The sequence below is a fragment of the Lutra lutra genome, chromosome 4 (assembly GCF_902655055.1).
Source record: "Lutra lutra chromosome 4, mLutLut1.2, whole genome shotgun sequence".
NCBI lineage: Eukaryota > Metazoa > Chordata > Mammalia > Carnivora > Mustelidae > Lutra > Lutra lutra.
Genome location: NC_062281.1, coordinates 153,502,308 through 153,509,477, shown reverse-complemented (window position 1 = coordinate 153,509,477; position 7,170 = coordinate 153,502,308). Strand labels below are relative to the sequence as shown.

General features: G+C 47.0%; 1 protein-coding gene across 8 annotated transcripts in view; it reads left to right on the top strand.

Annotated features, from left to right (window-relative positions):
• The first annotated feature begins 4,938 nt into the window (after window positions 1-4,938).
• Window positions 4,939-7,170, top strand: part of MROH7 (maestro heat like repeat family member 7) — a 51,661-nt gene continuing 49,429 nt past the window's right edge. For 6 of the 8 annotated variants that reach the window (XM_047723912.1, XM_047723910.1, XM_047723914.1 and 3 more), the window contains exon 1: window positions 4,976-5,161. The gene's annotated coding sequence lies outside the window, so the exon portion shown is untranslated. The other 2 variants (XM_047723909.1, XM_047723908.1) reach the window with 2 other exon arrangements.

Sequence of the window (7,170 nt, the reverse complement as noted above, 5' to 3'; positions counted from 1 at the left end):
TAATAATCTTTGAAAGGGCATCTCTCAGCTGATGGGATAGGAAATTCTGCAAGATGACATGTAGCTGTCTGAGGGGTAAGCAACTGTCAAGGCTGAATTTGGTCCTGAGGAATTTTGCCAAACCCTGGTGACCCTGAACTTCCACTCTGGTGCTTGTACAGATTGAGGTGACAAGGGACAAAGCCTAGGACTCCCCTCCAAAGTGGGGATTCTAGTAGGATATACCTTCATGAAAATGGAATCCAAAGGCTGTACCCTTTATAAGGGTTAAAGAGAAATAAACCCACTTGCTGGTTTTGATATTGGCACTTGGTGAGTTAAAAAAAAATCCCCTTGGCGGTGCCTGGCTGACTCAGTTGGTAGAGCACGTTAGTCTTGGTCTTGGGGTCATGAGTTCAAGTCCCACATTGGGTGAGGAACCTACTTAAAAAAATAAATAAATTCCTCTGAAAATGATCAACCACAGGTTGTCCCTCACACTGGTCCTTGGTCCAAATTCATACCCCCTAAGTGGTCCAAAAACTCTAAATGGTAGAATTTAGTTTAAGGAGTCGGGGGTGCCCCAAGGTGACCACCAGGAGCAAAAACAAATCTTTTCAAGAGGAACATAGCTTCAACCAGGACTTACGGAATTCCCAGGCAAAGAGTCAAGGAAAATGAACAGCTCATAGTCTGCAACCCCAAAACTCATAAGAAAACAAGGCTCCAAGAGTGAAAAGTGACAGAAAGGCAAACAGCAGAATCAGACCCAGGAGGTATTTAGAAGTCAAAACAACCAGACATGGAATAAAGCAATATGTTTAAAGAAATAAAAACTACCTTGAAAATATGAACAAACAGCAGTAGACTATGCAGAATGACCAAGTGAATTTGAGAGGGGGCAAAAGAGAACTTCCAGAAATGAAAAATACAATTAAAATTAAAAAATTATTTTTATTTATTTTTAAATCTGTTTATTTATTTATTTATTTGACAGAGAGAGAGAGAGAGATCACAAGTAGGCAGGCGGGGGTGGGGGGAAGCAGGCTCCCTGCTGAGCAGGGAGCCCAACATGGGGCTCGATTCCAGGACCCTGAGATCATGACCTGAGCCGAAGGCAGAGGCTTAACCCACTGAGCCACCCAGGCGCCCCTAAAATAAAAAAGTTAATGGGAAGACTTAACATAGCATAGACACAGCTGATTAGCGAATTACATAAGATCTCTCCAGAAAGCCACGAGATGGGAAGTGGGAGAGGTGAAGATAGGGAGAAGGGCTGGCATGTGGGTAGTCAGAGCAGGAGAGGAACTGAGAGAGAAAGCGGGAAAGGCAATTATTTTCTTATATTTGTGGAAAAACTTCCAAATGACTGAGCACCAACCTCCAGCGTGAGGAATCACCATGGATCCCAACTAGGAAAAAATAAAATAAAAGTTATGTATAACTACATATGTCACAGAAAGACTGCAGAACTCAAGTCAAAGATCTCAGAAGCAGCTGATCACCCCGAAGCTGGCAAAGTGACTTCTCAAAGCATTGATGGAGCCAGGTGGCTGTAGAATATTGATATAACCATTGCTGCACTCGAATAAAATAACAGACACCCTGAATTCTGCATACAGTAAAAATAAGAAAGAGGATAAAATGAAGTTTTTTTTTTCCAACAAAAACTAGAACTCACCACTAACAAACTCTTACTAAAGAAATGATAAAGGCTATTTTTTTTTTTTTTAAAGATTTTATCCATTTGACAGAGAGAGAGAGAGAGAGACCACTAGAGAGGTCTCCCACAAGCACAGGGAGCGGGAGAGGGAGAAGCAGGCTTCCTGTAACGCAGGGAACCCAGTGCAGGGCTGGATACCAGGAACCTGAGATAATGACCCGAGCTGAAGCCAGATGCCCAGCAACAGAGCTACCCAGGCACCCCAAGGCTATTGTTTTTTTCTTTTTTAAAGATTTTATTTATTTGACAGAGATCACAAGCAGGCAGAGAGGCAGGCAGAGGGAGAGAGAGGGGGAAGCAGGCTCCCCACTGAGCAGAGAACCTGATGGGGTCTTGATCCCAGGAGACTGGGATCATGACCGGAGCCGAAGGCAGAGGCTTTAACCCACTGAGCCACCCAGACGCACCAAGGATATTCTTTTTAAAAAAGATTTTATTTATTTATTTTCAGAGAGCGAGTGAGCGATGGAGAGAGAGAGAGAGAGCGCGCACAAGGCGGGGGCGGCAGGCAGAGGGAGAAGCAGATCCCCCACTGAGGAGGGAGCCTGATGTGGGACTGATCCCAGAACCCTGGGATCATGACCTGAGCTGAAGGCAGATGCTTAACTGACTGAACCACCCAGGCGCCCCAAGGCTATTTTTTAAAAAAATTTCTTTATGTTTTAGAGAAAGCAAGCTGGTGAGTGGAGGGAGGGGCAGAGGGAGAGAATCTCAAGCCAATTCTTCGCTGAGCACAGAGCCCCACGTGGAGCTTGACAGCACAACCCTGAGATCACAACCTGAGCTGCAATCAGGAGTCAGACACTTAATGACTGAGCTGCCCGGATGTCCCAATGAAGGCGGTTCTTCAGGTGGTGGGTCCGAGATTCAGTTTAAAAAATGTCAGTAAAGCTGAAATTGATCTCAAAAAAAAAAAAAAAAGTCAGATATTAACCAAGGTATTGGTTAAACCTAAGCAACCACGGATCACATAAAACAATAGGGTCTCATTGGCAGGGTTTAGAAAGCAGAACTGGGCTAAATAAAGGGTGATAGCATCAGATTTGGCAGGTGGCTGACTACAACTCTTGCAAGGTCCTTTCGGTTTTTATTGGTTGGCTTTCCGGAGGTGGATGACACTATTACTTAATTTCAGACTTTGCCAGTAAGTGTGTATGTTCAAATGGCTAGAGTAATAGACATGAAAAATGTAACTTTCACCAAGCAGAAGAGAGAAAAGCAGAGTAAGAGAAGGCGGACCAATTCAGAAATCCTAAAGCGAGTAAGGAAAAGAAAAGTAAGAAAAAAAAGTTAAAAGGCGAGATTCTACTTCTAGTAATGGCAAAGCAGCTCCTTTCAAACAACCATCCTAGAGATAATGGCTGTAAACTCTGGACAGAATATAAAAAACAGCTTCCTGGGGACACCTGGCTGGCTCACTTGGTGGAACACATGACTCTTGGAGTCGTGAGTTCAAGCCCCGTATTGGGCGTAGAGTTTACTTAACTTAAAAAAAAAAAAAAAAAGAAAAAACTTAAAAAGAAAACCGAAAAACAACTACTTGAAGATTCTGGAAAGAGATAAAAAGCAGAAAGAGATCAGAGGGGGGCCAGCATTTGGAAGGAGCAGCTACCACATGAAAAAATATATGAAGTCTCACAAACAGTATTCAACCAAGGAAGCCAGAAACAAGAGGGTGGGCTGTACAATTCGGCTTAACGAAGTACAGAAACAGGCAAATCTAAACGATGGTATTAGAAGTCGGGATAGTGGATACCCTTGGTGGGGGATAGTGATAGGTCTCTGGGGTCCGGGTGATGTCCCATTTCTAGGTCTGGGTACTGGTTACGTGGTGCGCTCGGTGAGAATTCACCAGAATTGGCATGATACATTCAATTTCCTGTATGCATATGATGTTACAGTATGAATTAACAAAATCCAAAGGGAGCAGAATCGGGCAGGCAGGAACAGACCGTGAGGGGCCTTGACACCAGACCAAAGAGCTTGGACGTGCCCTGTGGGCAGTGGGAGACATGGAAGGTGTGGGAATGAGTTGTCAGGGAGGCTCCCTTGCTGCACCATGGTGGCGGCTAGCCCAGGGGAGAGCTGGCCCCGTGGACAGTATTTAGAAGACTAGCCAAAATCTGGGCTTCCAGGGATGAGGACCTGAGCCAGAGTGGAGGGTGTGGGGTTGGAGGGACAGGACAAAATTGGAAGGACTTTTGGTTAATTGAGTGCATGAAGTCAGGGGAGAGGAGGGAGCAGTCAGAGGGGGTTCTTGGAAGAGGCTTGTCACTGCAGCTGATGGACGAGGAGGGGCTACTGGGACAAGACAGGAGTTCCTGCCCCATGAGGATTTTGTGGAGAAAGAAAATTTGGTCATACTGCTTGGTAGGCCATGTGGAAGAAGCAAGTGGGTGGGAGCTCTAGATGGCCCAGGCCCCTGAGGCAGCAGGTGGAGGGGCTGGGGGGCAGAGCCAGGAGCAGGCAAGGCAGGGGCCCAGAAGGCAGAACCGGGAGGGGGTTAGAGAAGGGAGATCTGACTTGGCAGGAGGGAATTCACTGTTGAGCACTGAGACGCCTGGGGGGGGGGGACCTGCGGGGGGAGGTGAGGCGGATTTCCAGACAGACCTGGGTAACCCGGAATACAGCTTAGTGGTTAGTTTCACTACAGCTTTTTAAATGGTGCCCAGCGACGTTTGTCAGTGTAGTCATCGGTAATCTTACTCAGCATAGTAGTAGTGTCTTTATTGCCTTCTTCTGGAATCGAGGTTTCAGGGTCTGGGTCTTCCGGCCTGGCCCTCATTCCCGCCCAGCTCCTCACTGTATCTGTACCTGGGGCAAGGAGGCAGGGTGGAGCAGGGAAGAGATAAGGGACTGTCATGACCTTGGGCCAGGGTTTTCCCTCTGTGGGTCTCCTGTTTCCTTCACAGGGACTGCCTGATTCCAAAGCCCTTTGCACACAGCCTGCTACCCACACCTCCCTCTCAGGTATGCTGTACCCCAAACCTGCAATGTTTCACAGAACCAGTCACCCCAAGATAAACAAATACATAAGGTCATATGGTGAGGGGCTTTGATGGGGAGACTTGAATGCTGGGCAAGAAACCTGATCTTTGTTTGAGTAAGGTCATTTCTCAGTAGTGGTGAAGGGTTCTTCTTTGAAAGGATACCTCCCAGCTTCTAGCTACGGTATAGGCAAAAGGAGGGACCTCATTGGCTGGGAACTCCTGAGCTATGGTGACCTCACAAAGACCATAACACCAGCCTGGGCTAGGGGGAGACTAGGTAAGCTGAGGAGTGGCTCTGGGAAAGTCCCAGGGGTGGGGGCAGCCTCCACAGCCTCCACAAGGCATTTACCACCTTGACCCCACCCCTCCTGGGTAAAAGTCTCCCCCTGGCTGTAACTCCACAGTTAGAACTTCATACCTTTGGCTTAAAGCTGAATTTTCTGTAACCATGTGGATGCCCCAGGTGGAGGTAACACATTGAACTTTATAGCAGCAACTCAAGGCCCGTGGAGAAAGTTTAGGCTTGTTTTGAGAGTACAGTGGGTGGGAGTTGGGGGAGGTGAGAAGACCCAGGAAGGAATGCTGTAGACTGGGCTTGGTGGTGGTGGGGGCAAGAAGTCAGAGACCTTGGAAGCCAGACTTGGTCTTTATCTCAAGTTCCTCCACCCTATCCTTACTGGTGGGGGTGGGGGAGGGATGATGGGGAGGAGCATTTACTGGGGAACTACTGGGGGTCAGGTGTTGTGATCCTCACTATGTACATTACCCATTTTATTCCCTATGCTAATCTTACGGATTGAGTGTTAAGACTGATGCTGAGCATGGTGAGGTCATCTGCCCACACTCACACCACTGGTGAGAGACTGAGTAGGTTTCAAATTCCAGTCTAGTTGACCCCAAAGCCCTGGGCGGTGCATTTTAACTGGGCATCAGGAGAGTTGTGTTGTTTTCTTTGGACTTTTCCGCTAGGGTAGGGCCTAAGTGGCAACGGGAATGGGGAGTGAGAAACAGGGAGATGTGGCTTCACTGAGTGATTCATGGCTCAGAAATCTCTGGGGTGTTGTAGGAAAAGCTGTCCGTTGAGAGGACCTGGATTTGAATTCTGACTGCCATTTTCTGGGGCTTTGTAAACATTACTTTAGATTCCTGAATAGTCTGAATTAACATGCCAGTAAATGAGGATAATGATTCCTATCTTAAAGAGTTGTCAGACAGCCACCCCCTCACCCATCCATCCCCCACTCACCCATCCCTCCCCCATCCATCCCCCACCCACCCATCCACACATCCATCCATCCACCCATCCATCCCCCCACCCACCCATCGATCCATCCACCCATCCCCCCATCCATCCACCCATCTACCCATCCATCTGCACATCCATCCATCCATTCCCTTACTCCATGTATGTTTCTGAACCTCCCCTGTATGTTAGGCACTGTGCCATATGCTGGGAAAACAAGGGTAAAAAGATAGCCAGACATAGATAAACTCATTTTTTTTTAGAGTGGAGACATACAAATAAACAGAGTGATCCTCTAGAATAGAGTGATCCCACCTACATTTGAGGGTCTCAGGAAGACTTCCTGGAGGGACTCCTAAACTGGCATCTGAAGTGTTAGATGTTAGCCAGGGGAAGTGATGGAGGTTTAGTTGGCTAATCTTGGGGAAGTTTACAGGAAGAGAAAAGCATTTTACAAAGGCCCCAAGTCAAAAGGAGGCCAGCACATTTGAGGCAGTGGGAGAAGTTGAGAGGGATTCAAATATGGGGTTGGGGAAGGGAATGGAGGGAGCAGGAGAGGAGGGGCAGGCCTGTGGGCTGAGGATCCTGGTAAAAGAAACACAGCAATCACACTGTAGACAGGGATATCTCCACCAGCGGCCTACCCACCAGCAATGTGCCAATCACTTCGGGGAAGGGTGGAAGCGGGGAGAGCTTGATAAAAGTCTGATTCCTCAGCCCCTTCAGAGGTGCCAAGTGGAGGCCCAGAAATCTGTCTTATAAAAAAATATAAGGTTTACCTACACCCCATCATCTGAAAACCCATGAGGAGTCGCAGAGGGGTTCTACAGGGGAATGGCATGGTTGGGTTGGCATGCATTTTTCTTTTGTCCTAGAATATCTTTATTTCCCCTTCATTCATGAGGGATAGTTTTGCCTGATCTAGAATTCATGGTTGACAGGTTTTTTTGTTTCAGCACTGGAAGCATGTGTGCAACCTCTCTCTGGCCTCCCTGGTTTCAGATGAGAAATCCTCTCTCATTCCAATTGGTGTTCTCTGATATGTAATGCTCTCTGGTTGCTTTGAAGATTTTTTTCATCGTTTTTAGTTTTGGGGAGTTTAATCCTGATGCATTTTGGCATGGACTTCTTTGGGTTTAACCTGTTTGTGGTTTTCTCAGCTCCCTAGATCTGTATGTTTATGTCTTTCACTAAATTTGGGACATTTTCAGCTATTACTTTTTTTTAAAGATTTT